The following is an 18488-nucleotide window of genomic DNA, read 5'->3' on the forward strand; positions in this document are numbered from 1 at the left end:
ATTTGTGATGTATAGCTTTTCAGCCTTTTACACTTTTCCTGCATGTTTAATGACATGTTATGTCAACCAACCCTTTTACAAGAAGAAACCAATGTTTAGGTTCATCCCAGTTCAATTTAAATCTTATGATAGAAAACACTGTTGAATAAGGAAATTCTATTTAAGAAAAAAATAATTTTTAAAAAATTAATCAATATTGAGACAAACTAACCTTTTGGAAGATGGTGGAAATTAGAAGATGGGAAAATTGAAAATGATGAATGCAGTGAGCCAATGGGAATAAGAATCAGTGGGTATGGATCTGTCGCGCAGGTGTCACCAGACTAAAATCCAGGTGTTATAATATTTTTATAGCCCAAGTGTACATCAGTACACGTTAAGCCTAAAAAGCCCACCTTTTATTTTGCTTTTAGATTTGTTTTTAATTTCTTTTGGGTTAAAGTCAGATGTTCTTGCTATACTTTTTATTGTTCTAACTTTACTTCCACTCCTTAATTATATCAGTAAACATCTAACAAGGAGATTATTGAATTATTATTATTTTTAACTATCAAGAGCTAACAATCTACATCTTAAAAGTGAAGTCACAAACGCTCTTTTACTCAAATGAGCCCCCCTAGTAAGAAGGGATTTAATTGAATGTCAAATAAAAATATAAATACCCTCCACATTATTTAAAAGAAACCTCATAGTAATTTTTTTAAGTTCGAAAAAAATTATAAATTTCTTAAAAATCTAACTTGAGTTACATAATCCAAAAATATATTACATGTTTCGGTAGATATTTTTGGGACCGAGAGACTAACCTGCTGACGTGTTTGGGCCACTCGCTCTCTTCCAAACTCCTGCTATTGGTCGATCGGTGTTGGCACAAATCGATCGGTCTCCTTCTTGACGAGGGAGGATGTATCTGCAAAAGATACTCCGACGCTCAAGTTAGTGTGTGATTTGAAGAGCCTCGACTCTTGGTTGAATATTTAGTGAATGATTATCACTATTGAGTATTTGAGAGTAGCGTAGAGTGAAACCTACCTGGCTTTCGGTCCTGGCTTTGTATTTATAATTTACCTTATGGATCCTAAGCTGATATAAGCCCAATAAAATATAAACAGAATAAGATATAAACAGATTACCTGAATATCCGATTGGTTGTTTGTAACCACTCAGTCAATATTTCATATGATACATCATGCCCCCAAGTCCGAGTGAAGCGTTCGGCTTTAGCCGTGGTTAACTATAGGACTTATGAGTTTGAGGGAGGTTGTGTTTTGCTGTATTGGAAAGCTCCTACGGCTCCTGTTGGTGGTTGAGGAGAGTTCGTTTTAGAACTTTTCCCATGTAAAGACAAACCGAGGGCATTTTACCGCTCGCCCTTCAACATGAAGGGAGAGGGATTTACCTCTCGCCCTTCAACAGGAACCGAGAGGGATTGACCTCTCGCCCTTTAACATTAACCGAGAGGGTTTTACCTCTCGACCTTCGACATTAACCGAGCGAGATTTACCACTCGTCCTTCAACAGGAACCGAGAGGAATTTACCTCTCGGTCTTCAACATTAACCGAGAGGGTTTTACCTCTCGACCTTCGACATTATAGAACTATACTCCTGTTACAATTATACCAGGTTCCCACAACTCCATAATCTTGTTCTTCTCCGCGCTACCATATACATAGTCATGGTCACAACCGTCATGTTGTAAAACTTCATTGCGAGAATGATCAAACCCGAGTCGAAACACCAACTTTGTCATCTTGACTATTTGGAATAAATACTGAATTGAGATTTGCAGGTGTAGTGGTCGCAAATGATGTCGTTGTTTGGGGAAGAGTACGGGAGGAGATTTCGTGGAGTTTGGGATAAGGAACTATAAGAAATAGAGTAATATTATATTATATATCTCACATCAATTAGATATAAGATAAGTTTGTAGATCTTATTTTACAAACTGATTACTGATTAGATATAAGATAAGTTCGTAGATCTTGAATTGAATTTAAAGTTTACATGTTAAAATATTAGAGTTATATGATTTGTTATTTTTTTACCTATTATGTTATTAGAAAAATTGTTAGTTTTTGAGTATATTGTTTTACCTATCGAAGCAGAACAAATCCTATATTTTGAGTTATAATTGTTTTTCATTTTGCATGATTAAGTTTATTTTCTCTTTTGTTTAAGCTTATGTCTGGATTGGAAAATAAATTTGAAAGATTGAAAAGAGTGAATTTAAGAAAATTGGAGGTGAGAGTAAGGTTGTTAGGATTAAGAAAAAAAAAATGGTGAGAAATAAAGATAAATAAGAGGAAAGTTTGAGTGATTTTAATAAATAAAATTATTTATAAAAAAATATACTTAAAAAATACATTAAAAATGTTAAAATTTACATTATTTTATGTTAAATAATTTAGTATGTTATAATAAAAATAAAATATTTTATTATTTTATTAATTGATACAATATATATTTATAAATATTTAATTATTAATTATATTTATATATTTTAATTATTTATTATGTTAGAGTAAAAGAATAGATATTTTATTTAATTCTAATCAATTATAAATAAATATTTACAATTATCTTATTATTATTATTATTATCATCATTATTTTCTAATTTATTACTAAATTTTTATTTTTATTAATGTTAGAACCATTAAATTCAGCTTGTAGTGGAAGTCAGGTGTAGGTAGAAGGGTTTAGAAAATTCAGAAAGTGGAAGACAGGTGTGTGCAGCTGGTTGGCCGATCGGTTTTTTGCGGTAGTATATAAGTAAAATTTTCAAACGTTGAGCCACTTTTCCATGCACCTCTTCTTTCCAGATTTCTGAGTTTCTCCTCATTCTCTCTACAATTCTCCTCATCCTCTCTAAAAATCCTCACTTTCTTCTTCTTCTGATAATCATCTAGGTCGTGTTTGAATTCTTCTTTGGTGACAAGAAGTTATTTTTCATCAATCTAGTTGTTGTGTGAAGTGGGTAAGTAAAATAATTCTTCCTTTTTAAGTTTCGGTATTTTCTGGAACATGCAAGCATTGTTCCGCTTGCATATGTTCTTCATCTATCTCTCTCTGAACCTGTTTCTGTTTTTGATCCTCTAGTTGGTCCATTTTACCGATCGGAAGTGTAGTAAGTTACTTTAGAAGTGGTTCTTGGTTAGTCAAAGTGGTGGAAGCTTAGGAAGTGCCTAGTTTATTCAAGGTAAGGGAAGCTAGTGATTTAATTATATTTTTCTGTGTTTGAAGTTGATGTGTGAATGCTTGCATGTATGAATGATAGTATGTTTGATTGAATTGTATTCAAATTATGTGGTTGGCCGAGACATGTGAACTGGATTGGAGTTTCCTGTTGTAGAATGTTCGGTCAGTTATGGTTTGGAGAAGAGGGTGTGTGAAAATGGGAGTGGTGAGCAGTGTGTAATAGGTTCAGCGGAAAAGGTTTAAAATAACTTAGAAATCACGTTTGGAGGTTTAGAAATTAAGAAAAATGTCTTGTTTTGGTTTAAGAAGGGTTATTCTGAGATTTGTTTTGTTGACCATTCGGCTATGTTACGTACTCAGTCATTAACTGGGTTCGGTTTATTAGAAGCATTATCTATTTATGACCATTCGGTCTAATCGTAGTGTCCTAATATTAAACTGGTGTTCGGTTTAGATAGAGTATCCAATAATCTCTAAGTACTCGAGCTAGTATAGTATTTTATATAAGTTTTCTTTTTTAAGAGTTTCAGTTTGAGTTATGAGTGTGTGGTTTAAACTCTTTGGGTTGGGCTAAGTTCCTAGTAGTTGGTTTCTATGGTCGTCGGCCTATAATAGCGTTCGGTCAGTTTCTTCTATTTTGTCTCTTATGAACCATTCGGTTCTCTCGGTTGAGTAATGTGAAGGTGTTCGGTCGCCAACGTTCACATGTTTTCTCTTTATTTTGTGAAAATTTAATTGATGAATGATTGTGTATGTTAAGAATTGAAGATTTATATTTTCAAATATTGTGGAAGATAATTCCAAGGAGGAATGTCTCATGGATGGTTGTGGAATTGTAAAGTATGAATATGGATATGCTAAGTTGGCGTTCATCCTGATATTCTGTAAGTTACTCATTTTCAAGTAGAGAGGAGTAAATCATGGGTGAGAATGACAAGAGGTCCTACCGCCTCAGGGTGCCGAGGTAGGTAATATGGGATTAACCTTGGGTAGTAGCTTGATTGGTGTCAGCTGTTACACTACCACAAGTGCAAGGACGATTATAGCTACATATTCATACAATCCGGATGGTCAAGTCATAGTGTTCAGTTTATATATATTTATATGAATAATGATGTTTTGGTTGTATGTGATGAATTGTATTCATTGTTGTATGATGTACCATTCGGCTTCATATAGATTGAACTTGCATGAAATGCATATATGTGTTTATAATTAAATTACAATAGGTTACCCTATTTTCTTGTTCTGTCTTGTCTTGTTCGTTCGGTTTTCTTTTCCCACAGAAGGTAACGAGTGTTCAGTGGAGCAAGTGTTGGAAGGCGAAGATCCTGTCGCTTAAGTTATGACCGCTCGGTCATCTATTGTGTATAATTTTGAATTGGACCGTTCGGCCAATAGATTTAGTATTCCTTTTGCAAATCGATCGGTTTATACAGTGTGTTGTATCACCTTTCGGTTTATTCCTATATTTTGTATCAAACTTATGATATTCTGTAACGTTTTAATGTTTTATGGTTATTTTTGGATAACTGTAATGGTTAAACACTTTACTAACTATTAATGAACTAATCTATCTTATTATTATATTTCGGTTTAATCCTTTCGAACATCTCTATTTCCGTAGGATCGTCTCAAGTAGGTCCTCGTATTGTAAATGTTCTCGATTAGGTCCCTTATTATGAAAAATTGAATCAATTTAGGCCTTACCGTTAGTTCCATACTAACACCGTTAAAGGGGGTGACACGCGTCAGTTCGTGGTTTTTTTGAATTTTTGAATTATATTTTTATTATTTTTATTTTTATTTTTATTTTATTTTTTATTTTTTTAAAAGTAAAATTTAAAAATGCCACGTGTCAAACTGATAGTGTGCCACGTGGCAATGGCAGTGTGACATGGCACTAACAGTGCCACATGTCATTGTCAGGCCACGTGTCATTGCATTAGTCTCAATTTGGTCCCTGTATTTTTATTTTGTCTCAATTTAGTCTTAATTTTAAAAATTAAACAATTTTTTCCCTCCTCAAATTCAAACAAAATTTAAATTGTATATAAATCTTAACAAATATTTTTATTAAAATTAATATTTTTAATAAATATTTTTAGGGTTAAATATGTTTTTAGTCCCTAAACTATTGACCGTTTCTGGTTTTCGTCCCTCTTCCAAAGTAAGGTACAATTTAGTCCTCAATCTTTAAAAAACGTTCGTTTTAGTCGAAAAAACGAACATTTTGAGGACTAAAACGAGGACTAAAAACAAAATTTTGAGGACTAAAAGGAACGTTTTTCTAAAGAATGAGGACCAAATTGTACCTTACTTTGGAAGAGGGACGAAAACCAGAAACGGCCAATAGTTTAGGGACTAAAAACATATTTAACCCATATTTTTAACAAGATTAAGTTTAATTATATTTATATTTACTTAATTATAGAAATGTTAATTATGTTATTTAAATATATCTATAAGGGTTTAAAAAGAAGAGTGGCATAACATGCTGTAACATCCCAAAAATTTACCCTTAAAAATTCAAAAATTAAATATGGTAATAATACATTTACTGTAACACCCCGTAACCTCATACACAAATTTATACATAAGTTTTATGCTCAGAGTTAACTGTAAACAAAAATTTAATCTTTCTAATTTGGTCTTCCATCTCTTCCTTCATTTGCACAGGATCACGTGACATTTCTTCATCTGCTCCCGTATAACAAATACATTATACGATCATCGCAAAAATATGATTTTTCCGATACATGCACAAATAAGTAAGGGTGAGCTAACATGCAAAATAACATTTATAAAACATACAAAAATTTGCTTTAATATAGGCATCATATAAAATTTACGATAGACATCCTCATCTACCATCATACCACAATTCATACTAGACACTCATCCGGATGATACGTTGATGAGCGGTCACGGGAGGTTATGCACTTGTGATGACTTCCACTTTTTCTTATAAATACACTTCCAACATACTTCATACCATTCACAAGGTTAGTCCCCTCACTATGTCCAAAACCGGCACATAGACCAGGACCTCCTGCTCCTCTCACCACATAATTCATCCTTCTCTACTTGAGACTGGATGATTATTAGAGTATCAGGATAACCTCCAACTACGGGACCCTCAACATCAACATATACACTACTAATACCATGATATTACAGAATCTCTCCATGAGATTCATACCATTCTCATATTCATCAACTCACATTACACCTTTACAAAATCTCCAAATAATACACATATCAGGATCAGAGACATAATTTCATATCAACACCATAAAATACATTCATCACAGTAATTTTATCATATTTCATGCATTCTCATATTTTCTCATAGATCACATCACCACATATATTCTACACATTTATACACAGAATCCAATTCAAGAGAAAATATAAATTAAGAAAATACAACATGTACCGAACACTATTTGAACGAAAAACGGTCCTCCGAACTGGAACGAACGCTAACTGACGAACAGTACTTTCCAAGTATCAGGCCGAACATCATTTTGGACGTACTTCACGAACGCTCAATACCGAACATCATTTTCAAACACCAGCCAAAAATTTGGACGAATGTCATTTCCCGAGGGCTAGAACAAAATTGGACGAGCGCTCACTTTCGAACTGACGAACGCTATTTGCAGAATTTGGACGAACGTCCATTACGAACGAAGGAACGACATCTAACAGGTCGAACACTTCTTTGACGAACGCTCACTTATAAAGGACGAACGCTCAACAACGAACGCCTGGACGACCGCTCAACAATGAACGTTTGGACGAACGCTCAACAAAAACGCTTGGACGAACGTTCGAAAACGAACGCTTGGACAAGGACGAACACGACACTTAGGACGAACGCGAAGTCAGGACGAACGCTCACTCAAATGTAGGACGAACGCTCAACAACCTTAACACTTCTCTGGACGAACGCTTCTGGACGAACGCTCAGCGTATTCCTGTCGAGCAACTTCGACGAACGTTCTAATTGGGCCGATTGTGCGAGCGCTCAAAATTTGGCTTTGGCGAATGTTCAGAAAATAACGAACGTTCAGAACTTTGTCTAATTTGGACGAACGTTCAGAAAAATAACGAACGTTCACAAATTTGTCTATTTGGACGAACGTTCAGAAAATAACCGAACGTTCAAAAATTGGCTAAGCCATTTTGGGACGAACGTCCAATTTGAAACCAAATTTGACGAACGGTTCTGCAGAATTTCTGCAGATTTGCAGATTTCCAGAAACATCAAATTCAACCCTTTCTTCCCAGATTTTGCCCAGATTTGCATCATACAAAGCATATACAATCAATCAAACAAAAGATCTAGCTCCCCTTACCTCTTGAAGACTTCCTTAGATCTTGAATCTATTTTCCTCAAGACCTGCAACTGCAACTTCAGACGCTCTCTGCTTCACCTCTTCTAGATCTGCAGCAAACCTCTTCACTCTTCCAGAAATTCAGAATCAGCATCCAACACCCTTCTTGAATTTATCTCTCCCAAGACTTGCAGCACTAAGGCTTCTTTGCAGCTCCAGTAACTCTGAACTTCACCTCTCTCCCAGATTCAGTAACAAGGCTTACCACTCCTCCCGGATTTATAGAACCCAAAACCTCCTCTCAGTATTTCTGAAGTTGGTACAGCTTCCCATGGGTGCCCTTTGTACGGCTGGAAACGGGAGAAGGGTTCCCTCCCTCTGCTGCTCTCTCTCTCCTTCTCACATGCTAATAATGAGAGCCCCCTTTTTGCCAAGCCTCCCCCGTAAAATGCCCCCTTTCCTTTTCTCCCTTCCTCCAATAATTCCACTCCAATCATGCAAGTGGGTGTCCCCCACCACTAAGAAAAGAGGCCCTTACATTCTCCCCAACAACAAAAATTTTCGTCCTCGAAAATTAAGCCTACCGGAACAAGTCGAGATAAGTTTCTCTTTGTTCAAACCATCTGTTAACATAATCTTACCTTTAGATTGCCACTATAACTCAAAACCACAGCTCAAATAGTCTCCTTCGCCCATTGACCCAGTCTTCCCATTCCAAAGCCATTAATACTTTCTCACTTTAAAGTTGACCCTGTAGCTTGCAACCGAAGGTTCACTTATCTTCCTTGCCTGATACATGTTTCTTTCACACATAAACTCACTTCTGACTCTTGAAGATTACTAAACACTCCTAACTCATGACAACACCAATACTGTTTCAAAGAACTCGTCCCTCACAAACTACTAATCCACAATTTTGAAAGCTCTTCATGCATACCTATTACTGACAATAACATGCTCAACATCATCTGCTGCGCTACTCTGCTCCTCATACTTCCTTACTCACCAATTTACTTAAAATGACACTTCCTTCATGACAACTGTAACCAGCAAAAGATCACCCTCGAAGAACCTTTCTCAGAACTTTTATGGCCTTACCAAAACTCTGAGAACTCTCCCTTTGCATAATAGCCTTGTCATTCCATTTCCCCAACACTGCTTTCTACTCCACAAAACGACCATGCCCAAAATCACTCCTGATTTAAAACTTATACTAGACTATACCAACATATCCTCTATTTCTCTTCTGCGATTCTCCAACCTTGTAGTTCTCCCTATGATTATACTGAGCCCATATATTATTGCTCTAACTCAACCTCCATCTTCCTCTTGCACTACACGACTTAAACAGGAACCACCCAAAAATTTCGGACGCAGGTGTTGCCTAAGACCCCACTCCAAAGTGAATTCCACTTCTTCAAGTTATAAAATCCCATACTTGTTGCAAAAAAAAAAACCAATCAAAACCCTTCCCTTGAATCACACCTCAAACTTACGAAAGAACAACATCATCTCTTCTTCATTTACAATTTGCAGACATCTCGAATTCTCATAACACTTGCTTCGATCTTTCGCTCAACTACACTTGATGCACCACCTTCGTTCTCCTTCCTTGTCAAGGAACCACTCCATATAAACTTCAAACTTGAGCTCTTAGATTAACTCCACAAACGCCACATCACTCATACTTCTTCTTGTACTCATCCCGTCCAAATTAACTTAAAACCTTCTTCTTCAAGGATTGTCCTCTTCAACTCGGAGTCGTCAAAATACAAAACCTATCTTTAATCCTCTAAACCTCAAGATACTCTTAACCAATAATACCAATCCTCTGACCTTATCTGAACTTACTAACTTACTGCCTTCTGCATTCCATCATTCAATATCCACTTCTCTCTTGATCAAATTCAGCCGAACACTAAACATCACCATAAAACCATATCCAAAGAAAATTAACTCTATCACAACATGCAACTTCATAACTCTAAACATCTCATCCAACCCAAACTTCTCTGATCATTCTCGATACCCTCTTTAGCAACTTATACTACAACCGCCCTTTATCATCTGTTCTAAAACCTTTCTTCTCCTTAACATATAGTTGAGCCAACTTTTTCATAGACATTCTCAAATCAATTGCCAAGAAGTGAGCACTCTTGGTCAATTGGTCCACTATTATCCATATTGCATCATGCTTCCGAATAGTGCGTGGCAAATGGGTAACGAAGTCCATCGCGATGCTATCCCATTTCCACTCTGGAATCCCCAACGGTTGCAACAAACCTCCAGGTCTTTGATGTTCTACTTTTGCCTTTTTGACAAATTAAGCAAGAAGCCACAAACTGTGCTACGTCCCTCTTCATACCCGACCACCAGAAGGACTTCTTGAGATCTTGATACATCTTCGTCATACCTGGATGCATGCTAAAATGGCTTTTGTGACCTTCTTCCATGATTAACTTCTTCAATCCTGAGCTGCTAGGGATACATACTCGGCCTTTGAATCTCAAAATACCGTCGGTCCCTAAGACAAAAATCTTTTCCTTGTTCAGTTCCAATCAAACTAGCTGACGTCTCGAGTTCAATATCCTTCGACTGCTCTTCTTTAACATTCCTCAACAAGTCATTGGATACCACCAAATTACTGCATCTGATGCTGTCAGCTTCAAATTCTACTTGTAACCTCAAATCTCTGAAACTTGCTACCAGCTCTAATTCTCTGATCATCAATGAAGACATATGTACTACCTTTCTGCTCAATGCATCTGCCACTACATTGGCTTTCCGAGGATGGTATAAAAGATCAAAGTCATAATCCTTAAGGAACTCCATCCATCTCCTTTGCCTCATGATAAGCTCCTTCTGATCAAAGAGACATCTCAGGCTCTTATGATCACTGAACACCTGAAATTGCACACCATACAGGTAGTGTCTCCAATTCTTCAAAGCAAAAACTACAGCTGCCAACTCCAAGTCATGAGTAGGGTAATTCTTCTCATGAACCTTGAGTTGTCTTGATGCATACGTCACTACCTTCTTCTCCTGCGCCGCATGATTTGAAACCTGAGTCGCTTCCATAGGTGATAACACTAAGAAGCAACCATCATCATCTAGGAGGTCTTGTCTCAAGACACTGATTGACAGAGACATACCTTCGTCTTCATCATTTGAAACCTTTCATCTTAGCCTATGCTTAAACCTTTCTTCTGTGTGAACTACTAATCTTGAAACATCCAACTAAACTTGACTCTGAATCATCCACTTGTTGAGAAAACTTGATCATCTCCTTCAAATTTTTCACTTAAGATCCTAACAATACATCATTCTTCTTCAAAGACCTCATGTTCTGCCTTATCTGACTGCCTCTCGAAATATTCTCCTTCTACTTCCTTCTTGATACTTGTTCCCCTTAATCCACTATAGAATTTCCTATTCCTTTCTTAACTTAAACTTTAGGTCATCCACCACCTTCTTATTCAGATTCCAACCATCACTGATACCTAGATTCATGTTACCAATCTCTCACAACATCACTCCCTTTTTCACCCACACTCCCCTTTCTTCTGACTACTGACGTCACTGATATACTAAACCCAACTCATTTATCAAACCTTGTTACAACCATGCTTATCCAAAGGTTCTCTAAATCTAATCTCTGAACTTCTTGCGAACGTACGATATAAGATCTTCTGACTTTTTTTTTTTTTTTTTTTTTTTTTTCCTGAAATTTTCTTCACCCATAACATTACTTCTAAACTCCAATATCTTCACTCGTCCTCCGAAGCTTAACCTTTAGTCTTCTAACTCCTATCTTCGAGACAAGAACTTGTCTCAAAGGCTTAAACCAATTCCAATAAAGGTATACAACTCAAGTTGCCCTTGAATATGCATTCCTCTACTACTATCGAGCACAATACACTACCACAAAAGCAAGAGCAAGACAGGAATTTCTACAGGGAACAACACTAAAACTCTAACTCATTCTTACCTCAAACCTTCAGATTTAAGAAAGGAAAACCATCTATGGTAAAAGTCATGAGTGTGCACCCTCATTACTCTTATCAAGACGTTTTCTGTTCTTAAAACTTCTAGTTAGATACACACCTTACTATATAGACTCGGGGGAAATGGTAAGTCATACCATTTACACTCAATTCTTCACAGAGAAGACATGGCAAACCCACAACCTATAGGTTTCTAAGGAAGAACTGCTCTGATACCATTAATGTAACATCCCAAAAATTTACCCTTAAAAATTCAAAAATTAAATATGGTAATAATACATTTACTGTAACACCCCGTAACCTCATACACAAATTTATACATAAGTTTTATGCTCAGAGTTAACTGTAAACAAAAATTTAATCTTTCTAATTTGGTCTTCCATCTCTTCCTTCATTTGCACAGGATCACGTGACATTTCTTCATCTGCTCCCGTATAACAAATACATTATACGATCATCGCAAAAATATGATTTTTCCGATACATGCACAAATAAGTAAGGGTGAGCTAACATGCAAAATAACATTTATAAAACATACAAAAATTTGCTTTAATATAGGCATCATATAAAATTTACGATAGACATCCTCATCTACCATCATACCACAATTCATACTAGACACTCATCCGGATGATACGTTGATGAGCGGTCACGGGAGGTTATGCACTTGTGATGACTTCCACTTTTTCTTATAAATACACTTCCAACATACTTCATACCATTCACAAGGTTAGTCCCCTCACTATGTCCAAAACCGGCACATAGACCAGGACCTCCTGCTCCTCTCACCACATAATTCATCCTTCTCTACTTGAGACTGGATGATTATTAGAGTATCAGGATAACCTCCAACTACGGGACCCTCAACATCAACATATACACTACTAATACCATGATATTACAGAATCTCTCCATGAGATTCATACCATTCTCATATTCATCAACTCACATTACACCTTTACAAAATCTCCAAATAATACACATATCAGGATCAGAGACATAATTTCATATCAACACCATAAAATACATTCATCACAGTAATTTTATCATATTTCATGCATTCTCATATTTTCTCATAGATCACATCACCACATATATTCTACACATTTATACACAGAATCCAATTCAAGAGAAAATATAAATTAAGAAAATACAACATGTACCGAACACTATTTGAACGAAAAACGGTCCTCCGAACTGGAACGAACGCTAACTGACGAACAGTACTTTCCAAGTATCAGGCCGAACATCATTTTGGACGTACTTCACGAACGCTCAATACCGAACATCATTTTCAAACACCAGCCAAAAATTTGGACGAATGTCATTTCCCGAGGGCCAGAACAAAATTGGACGAGCGCTCACTTTCGAACTGACGAACGCTATTTGCAGAATTTGGACGAACGTCCATTACGAACGAAGGAACGACATCTAACAGGTCGAACACTTCTTTGACGAACGCTCACTTATAAAGGACGAACGCTCAACAACGAACGCCTGGACGACCGCTCAACAATGAACGTTTGGACGAACGCTCAACAAAAACGCTTGGACGAACGTTCGAAAACGAACGCTTGGACAAGGACGAACACGACACTTAGGACGAACGTGAAGTCAGGACGAACGCTCACTCAAATGTAGGACGAACGCTCAACAACCTTAACACTTCTCTGGACGAACGCTTCTGGACGAACGCTCAGCGTATTCCTGTCGAGCAACTTCGACGAACGTTCTAATTGGGCCGATTGTGCGAGCGCTCAAAATTTGGCTTTGGCGAATGTTCAGAAAATAACGAACGTTCAGAACTTTGTCTAATTTGGACGAACGTTCAGAAAAATAACGAACGTTCACAAATTTGTCTATTTGGACGAACGTTCAGAAAATAACCGAACGTTCAAAAATTGGCTAAGCCATTTTGGGACGAACGTCCAATTTGAAACCAAATTTGACGAACGGTTCTGCAGAATTTCTGCAGATTTGCAGATTTCCAGAAACATCAAATTCAACCCTTTCTTCCCAGATTTTGCCCAGATTTGCATCATACAAAGCATATACAATCAATCAAACAAAAGATCTAGCTCCCCTTACCTCTTGAAGACTTCCTTAGATCTTGAATCTATTTTCCTCAAGACCTGCAACTGCAACTTCAGACGCTCTCTGCTTCACCTCTTCTAGATCTGCAGCAAACCTCTTCACTCTTCCAGAAATTCAGAATCAGCATCCAACACCCTTCTTGAATTTATCTCTCCCAAGACTTGCAGCACTAAGGCTTCTTTGCAGCTCCAGTAACTCTGAACTTCACCTCTCTCCCAGATTCAGTAACAAGGCTTACCACTCCTCCCGGATTTATAGAACCCAAAACCTCCTCTCAGTATTTCTGAAGTTGGTACAGCTTCCCATGGGTGCCCTTTGTACGGCTGGAAACGGGAGAAGGGTTCCCTCCCTCTGCTGCTCTCTCTCTCCTTCTCACATGCTAATAATGAGAGCCCCCTTTTTGCCAAGCCTCCCCCGTAAAATGCCCCCTTTCCTTTTCTCCCTTCCTCCAATAATTCCACTCCAATCATGCAAGTGGGTGTCCCCCACCACTAAGAAAAGAGGCCCTTACATTCTCCCCAACAACAAAAATTTTCGTCCTCGAAAATTAAGCCTACCGGAACAAGTCGAGATAAGTTTCTCTTTGTTCAAACCATCTGTTAACATAATCTTACCTTTAGATTGCCACTATAACTCAAAACCACAGCTCAAATAGTCTCCTTCGCCCATTGACCCAGTCTTCCCATTCCAAAGCCATTAATACTTTCTCACTTTAAAGTTGACCCTGTAGCTTGCAACCGAAGGTTCACTTATCTTCCTTGCCTGATACATGTTTCTTTCACACATAAACTCACTTCTGACTCTTGAAGATTACTAAACACTCCTAACTCATGACAACACCAATACTGTTTCAAAGAACTCGTCCCTCACAAACTACTAATCCACAATTTTGAAAGCTCTTCATGCATACCTATTACTGACAATAACATGCTCAACATCATCTGCTGCGCTACTCTGCTCCTCATACTTCCTTACTCACCAATTTACTTAAAATGACACTTCCTTCATGACAACTGTAACCAGCAAAAGATCACCCTCGAAGAACCTTTCTCAGAACTTTTATGGCCTTACCAAAACTCTGAGAACTCTCCCTTTGCATAATAGCCTTGTCATTCCATTTCCCCAACACTGCTTTCTACTCCACAAAACGACCATGCCCAAAATCACTCCTGATTTAAAACTTATACTAGACTATACCAACATATCCTCTATTTCTCTTCTGCGATTCTCCAACCTTGTAGTTCTCCCTATGATTATACTGAGCCCATATATTATTGCTCTAACTCAACCTCCATCTTCCTCTTGCACTACACGACTTAAACAGGAACCACCCAAAAATTTCGGACGCAGGTGTTGCCTAAGACCCCACTCCAAAGTGAATTCCACTTCTTCAAGTTATAAAATCCCATACTTGTTGCAAAAAAAAAAACCAATCAAAACCCTTCCCTTGAATCACACCTCAAACTTACGAAAGAACAACATCATCTCTTCTTCATTTACAATTTGCAGACATCTCGAATTCTCATAACACTTGCTTCGATCTTTCGCTCAACTACACTTGATGCACCACCTTCGTTCTCCTTCCTTGTCAAGGAACCACTCCATATAAACTTCAAACTTGAGCTCTTAGATTAACTCCACAAACGCCACATCACTCATACTTCTTCTTGTACTCATCCCGTCCAAATTAACTTAAAACCTTCTTCTTCAAGGATTGTCCTCTTCAACTCGGAGTCGTCAAAATACAAAACCTATCTTTAATCCTCTAAACCTCAAGATACTCTTAACCAATAATACCAATCCTCTGACCTTATCTGAACTTACTAACTTACTGCCTTCTGCATTCCATCATTCAATATCCACTTCTCTCTTGATCAAATTCAGCCGAACACTAAACATCACCATAAAACCATATCCAAAGAAAATTAACTCTATCACAACATGCAACTTCATAACTCTAAACATCTCATCCAACCCAAACTTCTCTGATCATTCTCGATACCCTCTTTAGCAACTTATACTACAACCGCCCTTTATCATCTGTTCTAAAACCTTTCTTCTCCTTAACATATAGTTGAGCCAACTTTTTCATAGACATTCTCAAATCAATTGCCAAGAAGTGAGCACTCTTGGTCAATTGGTCCACTATTATCCATATTGCATCATGCTTCCGAATAGTGCGTGGCAAATGGGTAACGAAGTCCATCGCGATGCTATCCCATTTCCACTCTGGAATCCCCAACGGTTGCAACAAACCTCCAGGTCTTTGATGTTCTACTTTTGCCTTTTTGACAAATTAAGCAAGAAGCCACAAACTGTGCTACGTCCCTCTTCATACCCGACCACCAGAAGGACTTCTTGAGATCTTGATACATCTTCGTCATACCTGGATGCATGCTAAAATGGCTTTTGTGACCTTCTTCCATGATTAACTTCTTCAATCCTGAGCTGCTAGGGATACATACTCGGCCTTTGAATCTCAAAATACCGTCGGTCCCTAAGACAAAAATCTTTTCCTTGTTCAGTTCCAATCAAACTAGCTGACGTCTCGAGTTCAATATCCTTCGACTGCTCTTCTTTAACATTCCTCAACAAGTCATTGGATACCACCAAATTACTGCATCTGATGCTGTCAGCTTCAAATTCTACTTGTAACCTCAAATATCTGAAACTTGCTACCAGCTCTAATTCTCTGATCATCAATGAAGACATATGTACTACCTTTCTGCTCAATGCATCTGCCACTACATTGGCTTTCCGAGGATGGTATAAAAGATCAAAGTCATAATCCTTAAGGAACTCCATCCATCTCCTTTGCCTCATGATAAGCTCCTTCTGATCAAAGAGACATCTCAGGCTCTTATGATCACTGAACACCTGAAATTGCACACCATACAGGTAGTGTCTCCAATTCTTCAAAGCAAAAACTACAGCTGCCAACTCCAAGTCATGAGTAGGGTAATTCTTCTCATGAACCTTGAGTTGTCTTGATGCATACGTCACTACCTTCTTCTCCTGCGCCGCATGATTTGAAACCTGAGTCGCTTCCATAGGTGATAACACTAAGAAGCAACCATCATCATCTAGGAGGTCTTGTCTCAAGACACTGATTGACAGAGACATACCTTCGTCTTCATCATTTGAAACCTTTCATCTTAGCCTATGCTTAAACCTTTCTTCTGTGTGAACTACTAATCTTGAAACATCCAACTAAACTTGACTCTGAATCATCCACTTGTTGAGAAAACTTGATCATCTCCTTCAAATTTTTCACTTAAGATCCTAACAATACATCATTCTTCTTCAAAGACCTCATGTTCTGCCTTATCTGACTGCCTCTCGAAATATTCTCCTTCTACTTCCTTCTTGATACTTGTTCCCCTTAATCCACTATAGAATTTCCTATTCCTTTCTTAACTTAAACTTTAGGTCATCCACCACCTTCTTATTCAGATTCCAACCATCACTGATACCTAGATTCATGTTACCAATCTCTCACAACATCACTCCCTTTTTCACCCACACTCCCCTTTCTTCTGACTACTGACGTCACTGATATACTAAACCCAACTCATTTATCAAACCTTGTTACAACCATGCTTATCCAAAGGTTCTCTAAATCTAATCTCTGAACTTCTTGCGAACGTACGATATAAGATCTTCTGACTTTTTTTTTTTTTTTTTTTTTTTTTTCCTGAAATTTTCTTCACCCATAACATTACTTCTAAACTCCAATATCTTCACTCGTCCTCCGAAGCTTAACCTTTAGTCTTCTAACTCCTATCTTCGAGACAAGAACTTGTCTCAAAGGCTTAAACCAATTCCAATAAAGGTATACAACTCAAGTTGCCCTTGAATATGCATTCCTCTACTACTATCGAGCACAATACACTACCACAAAAGCAAGAGCAAGACAGGAATTTCTACAGGGAACAACACTAAAACTCTAACTCATTCTTACCTCAAACCTTCAGATTTAAGAAAGGAAAACCATCTATGGTAAAAGTCATGAGTGTGCACCCTCATTACTCTTATCAAGACGTTTTCTGTTCTTAAAACTTCTAGTTAGATACACACCTTACTATATAGACTCGGGGGAAATGGTAAGTCATACCATTTACACTCAATTCTTCACAGAGAAGACATGGCAAACCCACAACCTATAGGTTTCTAAGGAAGAACTGCTCTGATACCATTAATGTAACATCCCAAAAATTTACCCTTAAAAATTCAAAAATTAAATATGGTAATAATACATTTACTGTAACACCCCGTAACCTCATACACAAATTTATACATAAGTTTTATGCTCAGAGTTAACTGTAAACAAAAATTTAATCTTTCTAATTTGGTCTTCCATCTCTTCCTTCATTTGCACAGGATCACGTGACATTTCTTCATCTGCTCCCGTATAACAAATACATTATACGATCATCGCAAAAATATGATTTTTCCGATACATGCACAAATAAGTAAGGGTGAGCTAACATGCAAAATAACATTTATAAAACATACAAAAATTTGCTTTAATATAGGCATCATATAAAATTTACGATAGACATCCTCATCTACCATCATACCACAATTCATACTAGACACTCATCCGGATGATACGTTGATGAGCGGTCACGGGAGGTTATGCACTTGTGATGACTTCCACTTTTTCTTATAAATACACTTCCAACATACTTCATACCATTCACAAGGTTAGTCCCCTCACTATGTCCAAAACCGGCACATAGACCAGGACCTCCTGCTCCTCTCACCACATAATTCATCCTTCTCTACTTGAGACTGGATGATTATTAGAGTATCAGGATAACCTCCAACTACGGGACCCTCAACATCA

The sequence above is a fragment of the Vigna umbellata genome, chromosome 1, assembly GCF_029865625.1.
Source record: "Vigna umbellata cultivar VRB3 chromosome 1, Vumbellata_1.0, whole genome shotgun sequence".
NCBI lineage: Eukaryota > Viridiplantae > Streptophyta > Magnoliopsida > Fabales > Fabaceae > Vigna > Vigna umbellata.